At 32.8% G+C, this 16,329-nt stretch overlaps 1 long non-coding RNA gene across 1 annotated transcript; it reads left to right on the top strand.

Annotated features, from left to right (window-relative positions):
• Positions 1-4,485: 4,485 nt before the first annotated feature.
• Positions 4,486-13,387, top strand: LOC120355989. Its single transcript, XR_005573884.1, has 4 exons — positions 4,486-4,723; positions 6,554-6,581; positions 8,124-8,201; positions 13,117-13,387. It is a non-coding gene; the product is annotated as an uncharacterized LOC120355989 (long non-coding RNA).
• The last annotated feature ends 2,942 nt before the right edge of the window (positions 13,388-16,329 follow it).

Here is a 16,329-nt window from a genome sequence, read left to right as displayed (position 1 = left end):
AGTTTGGTTACTTCAGTAGATACTGCGTTCTTGCTTATGAGGGCAGTAGTGCCAATGATCGTTTCAAGGAATATTGTGCTTAGGTTGATTCATTATCATTATTTGCCAAGTAATAAAATATAAGTTTCAGTAATATTATAATAAATATTTTATTTCCATAGATCCAATATAGGTATCCATATTCCATTCCATTAATTTGTCTATATTGTAATATTTTGTGAACTATGAAATATTGTATGCTAAATTTGTATTATAAAAAATATTATTTGCTAAATTGTCTATAACTCTTCATCATTGCTATTGTTTTATTTTTCCCGTTCTTATAATATGTAGTTATTTATTCTTATATTTAATATAGGAGTATAGAGTATAGTTAGTTACCTACACTTAAGTTGCAAAACGAATGAGAAACAGTTTCACGAAATATTGTGATAACGGTTAATTTATTATTATTTGCCATCTAATAGAATACATGGTAATATAGTGATTTATAATTTTTGTTTTATTTTTCCCGTTCTTATATGTAGTTATTTATTACTTATATTAATATGAGTATAGAGTATATTTAGTACCTATACTTAAGTTGCAAAACGAATGGAAACAGTTTCACGAAATATTGTGATAACAGTTGATTATTATTATTTGCCATCTAATAAAATATTCGGTAATATTAGCGATCTATAATAAATGTTTTATTTTCCATATCCTAAATACATGGTAATATGAAAATATTGTAAAAATGAGATTCATTTTCTAATAGAATGGATCAAAATCTGTAGTGAGGTAGGTTCACTAAATTAGATGTTTGGTCGATTTAAAAATAATGTTCAATGAACAAATCATTTTGTATCATATGGTAATGGAAATGACGAAAAGTTGAAAAAAAATTATATTGAAATCCATCAAGTATGTCGAAAGATATAACGCAATGAAAGTCGATGTTTTCCCATATAAGTCTTTCTGGGCGCCTGACTTCTTGCCCGATATTCAATGGCGACGAGAAATAAAGGAGGCATCAGGCTTCCAAACGTTTGAAGGTATAGCTTAGAGTCATCTAACTATATATATAAATGCAAACGCCTATCTAACCAATGCTTTTTACCTGACCCCAATACTAAACACGTCACGTGACCTTGGGAAGTTCCAATCCTGGTCTTCTGATTGGCTCGTGGCAGTGAACGGGATCAATTGATCCGGATCATTAAAGTGATCCGAACCTACCATCAATACTATTACCATTGATATATATAGTTAGATGACTAAGCTATACCTTCAAGCGTTTGGAAGCATGATGCCTCCTTTATTTCTCGTCGCCATTGAATATCGGGCAAGAAGTCAGGAGCCCAGACAGACTTATATGGGAAAACATCGACTTTCATTGCGTTATATCTTTCGACATACTTGATGGATTTCAATATAATTTTTTTTCAACTTTTCGTCATTTCCATCACCATAATTATGATACAATGATTTGTTTATTGAACATTATTTTTAACTCGACCAAACATCTAATTTAGTGAACCTACCTCACTACAGATTTTGATCCATTCTATTAGCAAATGAATCTCATTTTTACAATATTCCCTATTACCATGTATTAGGATATGGAAAATAAAACAATTATATTATAGATCGCTAATATCACCATATATTTATTAGATGCAAATAATAATTATCACAATATTTCGTGAAACTGTTTCCATTCATTTTGCAACTTAAGTATAAGTACCTAACTATACTCTATACTCCTATATTTAATATAAGATAATAAATAACTACATATTATAAGAACGGGAAAAATAAAACAAAAATTATAGATCGCTAATATTACTGTATATTTTATTAGATGGCAAATAATAATAATTAACCATTATCACAATATTATTCCGTGAAACTGTTCCTCATTCCTTTTGCGACTCAAGTATAGGTACCATACCTAACTATACTCTATACTCCTATATTTAATATAGATAATAAATAACTACATACGGTATTATAAGAACGGGAAAAATAAAACAAAAATTATAGATCGCTAATATTACCGTATATTCTATTAGATGGCAAATAATAATAAATTAACCATTATCACAATATTTTGTGAAACTGTTTCTCATTCGTTTTGCAACTTAAATATAGGTACCTAACACTAAACTCTATACTCCTATATTTAATACAAGATAATAAATAACAACATATATAAGAACGGGAAAAATAAAACAATAGCAATGATGAAGAGTTTATAGACAATTTTAGCAAATAATATTTTTTATAATACAAATTTAGCATACAATATTTTCATAGTTCACAAAATATTACAATATAAGACAATTAATGGAATGGAATATGGATACCTATATTGGATCTATGGAAATAAAATATTTATTATAATATTACCGAAACTTATATTTTATTACTTGGCAAATAATGATAATGAATCAACCTAAGCACAATATTCCTTGAAACGATCATTTGGCACTAGGCTTAGCCTGCTTGAAACATGACCGATGAAAATATAAAAATACTTATGTATGAAAAGAAATATTTTTATCTGGTGCATGCAGATTCGTTCATCCATAAGCACTGCATGAAACTACCATACTTTGAATATTTTTTATTGCTTCAATAAAAAAATATTATCATTTGAAAAAGGCTCTTTTTCTACACAGCGAATAAAAATACCCGACTTCTTGCCCGAAATTTCTGGAATCTACACTAGCGCAGTGGCATCATAGCGGACTTCGCTCTTCTTAATCTTATTCTCTATATCAATGACTATTACAATGCGGCGCTTCCTAACAAGATGGCGGATTTTGGCGTCAGGGTTTAGCCAAGTTTCCGTACTGTATGTATACTGTGCCCTAACAGTTTGACTTTCAACTTTTCGTCATTTCCATTACCATATGATACAAAATGATTTGTTCATTGAACATTATTTTTAAATCGACAAACATCTAATTTAGTGAACCTACCTCACTACAGATTTTGATCCATTCTATTAGAAAATGAATCTCATTTTTACAATATTTTCCTATACCATGTATTTAGGATATGGAAAATAAACATTATTATAGATCGCTAATATTACCGAATATTTTATTAGATGGCAAATAATAATAAATCAACTGTTATCACAATATTTCGTGAAACTGTTTCCATTCGTTTTGCAACTTAAGTATAGGTACCTAAATATACTCTATACTCCTATATTTAATATAAATATAATAACTACATATAAGAACGGGAAAAATAAAACAAAAATTATAAATCACTAATATTACCATGTATTCTATTAGATGGCAAATAATAATAAATTAACCGTTATCACAATATTTCGTGAAACTGTTTCTCATTCGTTTTGCAACTTAAGTGTAGGTAACTAACTATACTCTATACTCCTATATTAAATATAAGATAATAAATAACTACATATTATAAGAACGGGAAAAATAAAACAATAGCAATGATGAAGGTTATAGACAATTTTAGCAAATAATATTTTTTATAATACAATTTAGCATACAATATTTTCATAGTTCACAAAATATTACAATATAAGACAAATTAATGGAATGGAATATGGATACCTATATTGGATCTATGGAAATAAAATATTTATTATAATATTACTGAAACTTATATTTTATTACTTGGCAAATAATGATAATGAATCAACCTAAGCACAATATTCCTTGAAACGATCATTTGGCACTAGGCTTAGCCTGCATGAAACATGACGATGAAAATATAAAAATACTTATGTATGAAAAGAAATATTTTTATCTGGTGCATGCAGATTCGTACATTCATAAGCACTGCATGAACTACCATACTTGAATATTTTTTATTGCTACAATAAAAAAATTATCATTTGAAAAGGCTCTTTTTCTACACAGCGAATAATACCCGACTTCTTCCGAAATTCTGGAATCTACACTAGCGCAGTGGCATCATAGCGGACTTCGCTCTTCTTAATCTTATTCTCTATATCAATGACTATTACAATGCGGCGCTTCCTAACAAGATGGCGGATTTTGGCGTCTGGGTTTAGCCAAGTTTCCGTACTGTATGTATACTGTGCCCTAACAGTTTGACGGGGGCAAAAAATAGATACAGTAAGTTTTAGAAATTTATAATCAATTTTTGAAATCTCACTATATAGTCGATTAATCGGCATAAAATAAATCAATGCCATTAGAAATCGATTAAAAAAATAATCGATTATTCCTAAAAACATCGATATTCCGATAATCGATACTCATCCCTAACCTTTACGGTAAATCGGTAATCTTTTTTTGGAACGATCGAACGGTGGGTACCCACTCGGACGACAAACCACTCGGACGACATTGTAAACAAAGGTATTATACGTCATCACTAGGCATTCGGTCGACATAGAACGTCATCATTTTATATATAGCATATACACTAGATCCGTGACGTTTGGAAGATTGATACTAGCGCTGCCTATAACATTCTTGCCAGCTTTGTCTCTCTACATTTTTCTACTTCTTTCTATATTAAACTAAATTATTATCTTCAAAAACAAAGCAATGGGGTTCTTCCTTGTTGATCTTCAATTGCTGCTTGCTGGAACCGTTAAACCCAAAGCTTTGATGTTATATTTTATTAAAATTTCAAGTTGAAAATTAGCTTTCATAGTTTAGTAATATACAAAAAAAATTTGGCTTTTTATGTGGTTAACATAACTACATAGTGCAATAAGGTAAGTCAGGGTTATTCATTTATTGTATAAAACACTATAATCATAATACAATTATGTCATTGGAGGAAAAACTAGGCTAAGCCTGTATTATTTCTCTCCAAAAATTTTGATAAAATGTTAATGTTGTCCAAAAGTTGAGGTTATGTGATCACACACTGCTTTGGCACTAACTTGATTTTCAGTCCAGGAATAATGATTTGAATATTTGAGGTTGAATTTATACTCTAAATGAATCACAGAATATATCACAATAAATTAAAAACTCAAGAGATACTGCACTTATTTGAAAAATTGAATGAATCAAAAACCTACTCACTATTAGTTATTTACAGCTTAGGTTAGGATAGAAATTTGTAAGCTACTGTTCTGTAAAATAACTCAATTTATAATGTAATTATACAAAAAATTAGACATGAATCATGGTTAGGCTATTTCTCAAGTAATTTGTCAAATGATGATATTGACATATTGTACACTGATGACTAGGCTACAGTACTCTTTTAAAAACGAATAAGTACGGTAGGTCGTATGCATTAGCCTACGGCCTTATTTTACAATATCTTGGCAACATATTTTGAGTAGACCTAAATTTTGTTATTATAATATGTTCCTTTATTAAAATTTAAAGTTGAAAATAGGTTTCCATAATAAGTCTGTTGATAGTCAGATTATGCTATAGGCATTTCTGATATGCTATGCAGTACAGGCTGAGTAGTATTGGCTTACACAGGCCTCTCCGACTACCCTATAGGCCTATAGTGAGGTCCATGTTATAATGGTATTAAAGAAAGATAGCGGAACAGCATTGCCGATTCTCAGCCTTGCAACTGACTTCTATAGTCGATAGTTAGCCTAATACTGGTATATCAACTGTTCATTCTTGTTTCAAATAATAAATTATATTTTATTCGTCAAGAAAATATAGTTTTCAATGATTATTTCAATTCGGTAATTTATAAATTTTTATGATTGAGATTAATATTTTGTTTATTAATTATACTTCCACATTGTTGAAAAACCATTTGGCAACATTGCGGAGCTAGAATGGAATAGCGGCCGTAGTGCTATCTGCTTTTTCGAATGATAAACAATGATAATAGCAACGCCATTGCTAATCAAACACTGCTATTACAACGTGGACCTCACTTTTTTAGATTTTTGTTTGTCAACTATTGTTGGCCTAGCCCACCTTCAGGGATCCTACTGTTCATATTATAGACAATGGCTTTTAGAAATTTTGCTGATAAAAATATCTCTTTGCACCATCAATGCAGGGATTTATTACTGTTCTTTATTTTCAAACTACTAAAATCAATTTTCCGATTGTGGTGGAGATAGCCTACAAACTTTTTATTTAAAATGTTTGCTGTGATACAATTCAATTAATTTTATTATTTGTCACAGGCTAAACAACAGTCAGCATTGACAATAGTCATATACATTAAAAACATGAAAATTTTAACTTCCATATACAAAGTTGGACTTTAAGAAGTAATAAATAATATATCAGTTACATAATTATACATTTTAGAAAGATTTGAAAAATTGCTTTGGTTAATGAGTTACTTGTGTTACCTAAACTTAATTATTATTCTTTAACTGTATATTATATCATGGTCAATCTTATTTTAAGAATACATACAAGATGTATCTGGCATAGGCTACATAGAATTAAATAATTGAGTTTGAAGATTTTGTGTGTTTGTGTCATTATTGTAATGTAAGGCCTATTGAAACAGTGGTAAGACACAGCTCAAGAAATTTTATATTTGTATAGAAGCTACAATTAAAAGCTACAATTAAAGCTACAATTATTTGTTTTTTTTTCAGGTCCACCTTGTATGATGTGATGATCAGAGTAAGTAATATTTGAGGAGACTTTATTATGCTTTTCTTACAATTATTATCAACTGTTACTATTAACTGTGAGTTAGTTATAGTTATCAATAGTAATTAGTAACAATTACTATTAACTATTAGGCTAGGGCCACACGAGTGCACATAGTGCGTCCGTTGCAACTTACTTTTTGCGGCCGTCGCCAATGACACCACACGAGCGTTGAGTGTGGTGTGTCAACGTCAGTTGGCTTTACGCAATTGAACCAGACGAAGTAATAACTTTTGCATGTCTCGACGTGCATTGTAACATTTCGACGCAGTTCAAAAATCACCGTCCGTTACGACTTCCGTTACTTGGTATGCACGTACCTCGTGTGTTGTCACCAATTCACTTCTATGTATTTCTACAACGGACGTCAAAAAGTAAGTTGCAACGGACGCACTTTGTGCGCTCATGTGGCCCTAGCCTTAATGGCCGGCCTATCGAGCAGCATACTGAAACTAATAAGAACGAAATGTTAATTAACTTGTTGTATAAATGTGTGCCTAGAGGCAATGGCGGCTCCAGGGGGGGGGGCATAGAGGCATGGACCCCCCGTGAGCTCAGAAAGTTTTATATTTTCAACAGGACTCTATCAAAAGAAATTAATGTTTCAAAAAAGTTCATTGATTCATACAATAATTAGTACATTATCATCTTATAATGAATCATTCATAGTTTGAATATAATTTTTTTAATAATATAAAATTCAATCCATTAAATAATATTTGTGAACCTATCTGAATCGCTAACCGCAGAAAGGCACCATGTCCAGTTTTCATAATTTTACAGGAGAGACAAAACACTTGATAAAACCTAAACCTGCAGTAGGCCTAAATGATTTATTCAAAACGTCGCCATTACAATGCTATCAGTTGGACATGTTTCCTTTCTGCGGTTAGCGATTCATTATAAAAATGTGATTACTGAGATTGTAGTTAATTCTGGAAATCCATGAGTGAGCTAAAGAAAATGATTCCTAACATTTTTCAGTAAGCTGCAAGAACATTAATTTTTCTCCTCGTGTTTTAACTCTATTAACTTATTATGTTTATGAGTAACAAATAATTTTTTTCTGGAACAAGAGGGTCATGCCTCCCCCCCCCCACCGCACAGATTTGTTGTTTTGCCTCAACTGTTTGAAATAATCCAATCTATGATAAAAATACATAATATAAGATCTGAGAAATATTCCAGATAGTCTTAAACTTGTTTCTCTATACCAATTATAGGTTACATTCATTTGATCAGTTTTTCACCTTCTGATCCATTGAGGATGATCAAGAAATCATAAGTTTTGGTTCGCCTAATTTTTCAGTTTCCTGCAATTCCCGTCCAATTAACTGGCGGACAGATAAAATTATTCCTGTCCCATCATTGAATTTCAAAGAGAGAAGGAAATCTTCTAAATTCATCTCTCCAAAAATTTAAAACTTTCAAGAGTAATAAGTTATGATTTTTCACAAGAGTGTTGAATTTTTGGAAACCTGAATTAAAATGCAAAATAAAATGTTTTTTCAGGTCCACCTTGTATGATGTGACTATCTTCTTATTCAATATGTGTGGTTTTCAGGAAAGCATTTGCCCATCATATCAATTGTAAGTAATATTGAGGAGACATTATTATGCTTTTCTTACAATTATTATCAACTGTTACTACTAACTGTCAAGTCAATAGTAACAGTATTAACTATTAATTTATGGCCTATCAAGCAGCATACTAAAGCTAATTATAATAGTCCAGGCAATGGATGCTCAAAAAAGGGTATAGAGGGGAATGTTTGGAAGACAATTTCTTACCGCAGTTCTGTTTAGGGTATTTAAGGAGGTAAATATAGAAAAGTGCAATTTTCATTGCTGCAACAAGTGTTCACTCAGCGGTTCCACACCTTCAACAGAGGAGATAAAGATGCACACTTTTGGCATGTTCACCTACTAACTGGTCCAAATTAAGCTGCAAAGTCAAAAATTGTTTCACAGACACCCCCTCAAATGTGATTTTCAAACGATCAATTGTTGCAGCAATGAAAATTTCACCCCCTACATTGAAGCTGCTATAACAATGAAAGGAAAACTTGGAATAGGGAAATAATGCATCATTTCAAAGAGAATTCAATGCTCTATAAGCATCAGTTTTTATGATGCATGTTGGAGAGTTATAAGCCTGAAAGAGCAAAACATTGGATGAAAACCTGTCATTTTAACAATTACACACCTTCAAGAGCGAATATCTTGGTAACTGTTTGGAATATCACAAAATTCCAGCAAACAAAAAGTGTAGAGAATTTATTAAGCTTCATTTTTGAATAGTTAGTTATGTCAGTTGAAACATTGTTCTCAAGATAAGAGCGTGGGAGCAAAACGCTTAAAATGCAATTTTCAAACCACCCTCATCCCTTTACCACATGAGTTAGGAATTTTGATATGTTCTTCTCGTAACTAGTCTTAACAAAGCTGCAAAGTCAAAAATTGTGTCTAAAACATTCCCTCCAAATTCCTTTGTCAATTGGTCTATTGTTGAAAAAATGGAGATTTCACAATCAACACTAATGCTGCTGCAACAGTTATAAGGAAATGCGTATAAGTGTGAAATTATACTCAAATGAAGACAATTCAATGCGTTATAAGCTCATAATCAGCATGAATTTTTCCCATCGATTTTTAAAAAGTTATAAGAGCAAAAATTGAAATATATGGAGGCAAACATGTTTTTTCAAAAATCTTACACCTTCAAGAGAGGATATATCGAAAACTAGAGAAGATACCGCATAGAAAAAGTTGTGAGATGAATATTGTAAGAATTATGTAAGCTTAAATTTTGTAAATAACAATATGTACGTAAGATTCATAGTTTTAGATTTATATGCGAGAAACCAAAAAATGGTACTTTGAACCACCCACACCCCCTTAGCACATGGGGTAGGTGTGGGGACTTTTGAATGTTTACCTCCTTACTACCCTAAACAGAACTGTAGGGTCAAAAATTATTGTCTTCCAAACATTCCCCTTTATAGCCTTTTCTTGACTGGACTATAAGAACGGAATTCATTAACTTGCTGTATACATAAGTGCCTGAGTAACTGAGTAGAGGAGGTTTTATTTCTAACGTATTAAAAGTGGCCTTCAGATGTTTTCATCAACAATTAATTTCTGTCACATTCCAGGATTTGACTGTGTATAACCACTTACCTGTATAGAATGGAGAAAAGTTACCTTAGCTTAAAGAAAGACCTCTATGACTTTGCCTGTATTCAGGCATTATAAAGTAGGTCTACCTGAATTTTGTTAGGCCTCTTTCACACGATAGGAGACGTGCAACTTGAACACTGACCAAGTTCTCATTTTTTTGTCGAAGTACATTGAGTCAAATCGTGTCTTTCACATGGTGACTCCTATCCAGGAACCTCGTTTTGTCACGTCTTTTCCCCTCGAGGCAAGCAGAGGCAAGATCTAACAACTACGCCGCCGTTCCACAAAGTATGACTCATCACTTTTTTCTCAAAGTCTAACTTCCTTAAAAATATAGATAGAAGATTTCTGATTTCGGATTTGGATTCAGCGACCCCAAATTCTTTAAAGCGTAAGTCCCGTTTTCGAAAATATCCGAAAACAAGGAAGTTATGGCTGTTTTTAATAAAGCTTTCTATTATCATATAATTATACGGTAAAAACGAACAGGTACTGTACTATACAGTACGTAAGTACTCTAGCTATTATAATACAACTTACACTGTATTCGTGTAGGAAATTTGGTAGGTTATTTATCTTGATTTCTGGAAATACCCCAAAATAAGGGAGTAAGATAACTTTGAAAAACCAAAGTTTTCCTGCCGATTGAAGAAACATTAAAAATTAGTCTACAAGACATATTATGTCTTAGAATAAAAACGTGTAACAAATATCAGATCACTATTCAAGCTATCAAGCTTTTCATAAGTTTGTGTCGACGGTATATGACATAAAAGGCAAATGCTCGCGCTTGGTCCATAGTTCTACGACTGAGGAATGAGGATTTAGGTCAGCAACTAAAATCGACAAGCCATGATTGTCAATCTTACTCATGATACAAAGCTTTGTACTATGATACATGGTTTTCATTCCGTATCATTCTTTAATAAAAATAAAACAAGATTCCGGTTCAAAAGCATCAAAGTCGCCAGGCTGGTCTGAGCTATTCATGACTTTTTTTCAGTATGCATTATCAACTCAGCAGTTCTAATACACAGACATCACTACTTGGAATGCCATGACATTTTCTATTCTTTCAATTCCTATTATTACCATAGATCGATTCAGATCAGCACAATGTTTATACTGTATGTTCATAATAGATTTTTCTGATTGTAAAAAGAAATAGTCAATAATTGCTGAGAATTTAAAGTGATATTCAACGATTTGAACCTGATACATTGGATTGTTGAATGACAATTGAAATTCAGTGAATTTTACTGTACAACATTCCTTTTCCTCCTATTTTATTGGGTGATGAGTGGAGATGATTTATGATTTCATATTTGGATTCATCTTTTCATAGTTCAATATTTTTTTGGAAAACTAGAACTTTTGAAAATTAAAAATGTTTATGTATAAACTTCTCAGGTGTTCAAAAACTTCTTAAAACCTTTGCCTGTCCCTTTGTGAGGCAGGAGTATTATTATCTTAGTATGTACTATATAATCATTTATGATAATGGAAAGCTATATTAAAAACAGCTATAACCCCTTGTTTTCGGGTATTTTGAAAATGGGACTTACGCTTTAAAGAATTGGGGTCGCTGAATCCAAATCCGAAATCAGAAATCTTCTATCCATATTTTTAAGGAAGTTAGACTTTGAGAAAAAAGTGATGAGTCATAGGTTTGAGCAAACGTCGGCATAGTTGTTAGATCTGTCGGCTTATTCGTAAGATCCCATGTGAAAGTACAGGAGAGCTGCAAACTATGAAATATGATCTTCTGTAATATGATATTCCAGGAGCGAGGTCTCTGCCGTGTGAAACTGGCCTTACTGTAAAATCTAATGGATAAGAAACATTTTTTTGGCATTTGTAGTGTCTTATATCTCACTATAAAATGAATGCTCTATGTGAGAGGAAAACTCTTCAACAAATCTCATAGTAGAATAGTTTAATGAAGGCGGCTGAATCAGACAAGGGTCTGATCAAAAGATTTACACTCATGAAGTTGGAAGTGTTCTTTTAGAACACTTAGCAACTCTTTAGAAACTCGCGCTCGAGCTCGAGCTTCGCCCCCTGCACCCCCAATAGGGTGGGTTAGCAGCCTCCGCGCTTCGCGCTCCGGCTGGAGCAGGCTCGCCCGCCCAATTGTCTTTTGTGACTATATAGTGTTGGGTAGCAGGCTCCGCGTTTCGCGCTCCGGCTGGGATGCGGGCTCCGCCCGCACAATTGTCTTCTTCTCCTCCTCCTTCCTCTTCTTTTTCTTCAATAATTAGATCACAGCTGCTGGTCAGTAAACAACTTGGAATGATGCCAGGAAAGGCGCGACACGTTACAAAGATCTCTCACACACACACAGTTTTCGATGAAAACTCAATTGAATTTGGTTGAAATTTAGCTATGGCTATTAACTTAACTTGGCGAGCTGAACAAAAAAGCTTGAAATAAATTTTTTGTGGGAAACAAATTTAAATTTAAATGCGAGTACAGGGGTGCCGGGGGGAAAAATTGGAAGGTCTGGAGGTTTTCCCGTAGCCTCCAGTGTAGTATGCAACAGATTTGGTATTCAGTTTCAAGCGATCTTATAGTTTTGGCTGGGAATTTTTCGTATTTGGGAAAACTTCAAATTTTCGATGAAAACTCAATTCCCGGGTCCCCATTTGAATTCGGTTGAAATTGAACTATGGCTATAGGCTTATCTCCGGGGGCTGAACAAAAAAGCTTTTATCGAATTTTCTGTGCGATGCTGATTTCAAATGTCGAAAAAATTTGGGGTCTCTAGGGGCCAGGAGGTGAAATTTTCGTGATTTGGAGGTTTTCCCATAGCCTCCAGTACGTTCCCTAATTGATTTCGAGGTTGTTTGTCCGTGACAATCAGCCGTATTGGCTGTGAATTTCTTGTCTGTTGGCTTTAATATAATAAAGATTGGCAACTTCAATATAATAAGATTTAGTACTCTTATATACATAAAGTTAACTCCACCCACAAAGAGCATTTGACAAAATGTTATTCAATTTAACAAGTATAGCATAGCAACAGACATCATCATCAGTGGATTATATGATGTTTGTAGATTAAACATAGAGCATTTGTCATGATGTCCCTAGTATTCAAGTTTTATAGTCTACTTTCAAGTTTTGAGAAGCCATTCTTGGCATTCACCACTGAACCGGCATCCACTTTGCATTCATGATAATAAATGTTAGCATCTTGTATAATCGTGATATACTGCTCTTGGAATACAATTTTGATGCAATTAATGTCACAAATGTTGGTGGCTGCCAAGATAAAAGAAAATTATATTAAATTTCTGGTACTGATATCAATTTATTTTTTCAGATCAGGCTACTGAGGACAGTGGATAAAATTGATATATGGTGTTTTGTTACCATGATATGGAGGGTAATGGTGGATGAGTGTGGGATGACACTAACAGGACAATAAGAATCGCGTTTGAGAGAACTGAAATGCATTCTAAGCTAGTATTTCATCTTAGCCAAGTATTCAAGTTTATGAAACTACTGTCTGTAAGACAGGTATTACGATGTAAGCAAATACAGTTGTAGCAAATAATATTATATCTTTGATAAATAAAATTAATTTGAATTTATTCGAATTTGTTATTGATTATTACTATCCTATTCCATTCTAGCACCTCCTGTGTGAATTTATAATTTACAAAAGTAATATATTCTGATTTTTGTAAACAATACCTTGACAGAAATGAAAATACATTTGAAAGCTTAAAAAATATATTGGAAATTTGAATTTTCAAAATGTGTTCTGAGTTTTCTAAAAGAAAGTTAAAAGTTAATTACTCTGAATCTGTCTTTTTGTATCTCTCATATTTCTATGATGAGACAGAAATTTTTTTGTTGCAATAAGACATTTTACAATGCATGCTCAACATCAAATAATAAATAATGTTGAAAGTTGAGAAATACAATCAGGGGCCTGTTTCATAAAATTTAGAAGTCCTGTAATACAGGAACAGCTGATTTTATCGGTTATATTCAACATGTAACTGGAATGGTGATTCTCCTTTATTACAGGACTTGTAAGTTTTATGAAACGGCCAACCCTGTTTCATAAAACTTGGAAGTCCTGTAATACAGGAACGGCTGATTTTATCAGCTGTATTGAGCATGTAATTGGAATGGTGATCCTGTATTACGTGCCTTATAAGTTTTATGAAACAGGGCCCAGGTTTCACTGAGTAATAAATAAACAATTGCAATGATTTATTGACGAGCGTTAGCGAGTTCTCACCTTTGACTTACTGAAGGCCAAAGTCGTTGTCCATCTGTTTGTATGTTCTACAATAACATTAGAGAGAATTGATCAATCAGCTTCAAATGTTGAACACGTATTCTTTGAACCTTTTTACAGGTCAAGTTCGTTGGACAGCAGAGTTCACTAAGGCCGCCGCAAAGTAGACCCACGCTAATCCACGAAAAGCAACCCACGCCGTGGGATGTTTTGTAAACCATTGATAGGCTTCTCTAGACATCTGTGTAACACATGCAATGAATAATCACTTGTCAGCTGATTGATTATGAATAATTTTATAGCAATGGTTTAAAAAACATTCCACAGCGTGGGTTACTTTTCGTGGATTAACGTGGGTCTACTTTGCGGCGGACCTAACTCCATCGTCCTTTTTCAGGATATACAAATAACATTGAAAGTGCTTAAGAAGAAAAATTTGTTTCGATTTTTTTATCATTCAGTCAGCTGGAATTAATTAGATGCTATTCATGTAATTTTTCAATTCATTTAAAAAAGCTGATGCTATTTGGCAGGCTGGTATCACACTGACTGTCCTTTATGCGCCGACACATGATTTCAGCTGAATAATACTCAACATATTATTTCATTTATAAGTTCTATATTAATGTTAACGTCTGTCTGCCTGTCTATTGACTGGTAAATACGCGTAATTGATAATACTAATTGTGATAGCAGTTGCTATGACATTGACAAATTTTCTATGACAATTTTTTTTTGTTCAGTGTTAAAATTGTGAGTAGAGCTACTATTAGTGTTTACTAACACTCGATTATTCAATGTAGGTACCCATATATTTCATTTTTGTATCACTAGTAGTTCTGTGAACAGTAGACCTCGCGCAGTTATAACGACGTCCCAAACCATAAGCAATCCACACTGATACACTAACTATTTATTATTTGATCAGATCATGCTTACACAAGATTTAATTATCATATAACGCTTTCCGGAATTTAGCGCGAGAAAACCAGAAGACATCTAGGCGCCCAGACGAGCTGTTATAAGTTCTTTGCATCCTATTTATTTAATAGTGCATAAAAATTGTATTCAATGAGGCATGCAATTATAGTCTACACAGATGCTAATTTTTTACCAAGTTACATAGAGATATTGAATTGCATGCGTCATGGCATGCAATTTATAGTCAACTCGACAGCTGATTTATGATGAAAAATTCTATAGTCTGATTTTCACTGAAGGAGGCTCCTTTTTCCTTTTATTTATCCTTGAAATGTAAAATTTCCAAAAAACCTTGTATATACGTCGACGCGCAATTTAAAAAGGAACATAAATATACCTGTCAAATTTCATGAAAATCTATTACCGCGTTTCGCCGTAAATGCGCAATATATATAAACATTTAAACATTAAGAGAAATGCCAAACCGTCGACTTGAATCTTAGACCTCACTTCGCTCGATCAATTAATTATTAGTATTATCTTTAATGTTGAGATCATTGAAACGTTTTCAGATATATGTGCAGGTTTTGTCATTAATTTTCTTTTTAAATTCTGTATCGAAATCATGTATCATATGACCACGTTCCTATTTGAAAAATGAAGTTGGATGAGTATAGTTTTGAAGCGATAGAAAGTAGTTTTTTTCAATTGGAATAGGATCCCCATGGAACCTAATGTCATATCATACTACTTGTAAAAGAGATATTTAACTGTTTCCATAATAATTCTCATTAAATCAGGGTATAATTACAAATTGCGGATTTCAGAGATCAATACAACAGTTCATGAGCGAGTTCTATAACCCAGGGGTCACTAGTTATTCTATTAAAAAACAAATCAACTGTCAGCTGGATTATAAATTACATTCAATATTTATAAATACGAGTAGCCCTTACAAAAAGCAAGTAGGTAATATTGGAGTATGGAGAAAATTCCTCTACTCTCATAATATTATTATCCTGAAGAAAACACAAATTGAGTCAGCTGTATTTCGTCTATTTTTGCAAATTGGTTTTTATGCCTAAGGGCATTAAGGACCGGTTTCCGAGCTCGAGATTTAGTTAAGTTCTATACTTTAAACAGCTGGAGTTGGAAAATTTGCTTGCCAAAATGGGACATAGTCCACGTTCAAATTAAATTTTCCAAAAACTAGAAAGCCGGTCAAGTTTTATTGTGATTAATTCCACGAGAACCAATCAGAGAAGCCGTCTCATCAAAAAGGTCTTCTCTGATTGGTTCTCGTGAAATTAATCACGGTTAAAATTTAACCGGATTTTGTGCAACCAGGCTGTAAATACAGTG

The sequence above is a fragment of the Nilaparvata lugens genome, unplaced genomic scaffold (genome assembly GCF_014356525.2).
Source record: "Nilaparvata lugens isolate BPH unplaced genomic scaffold, ASM1435652v1 scaffold5455, whole genome shotgun sequence".
NCBI classification, from domain to species: domain Eukaryota; kingdom Metazoa; phylum Arthropoda; class Insecta; order Hemiptera; family Delphacidae; genus Nilaparvata; species Nilaparvata lugens.
This window is presented reverse-complemented; position numbering and strand designations above follow the sequence as displayed.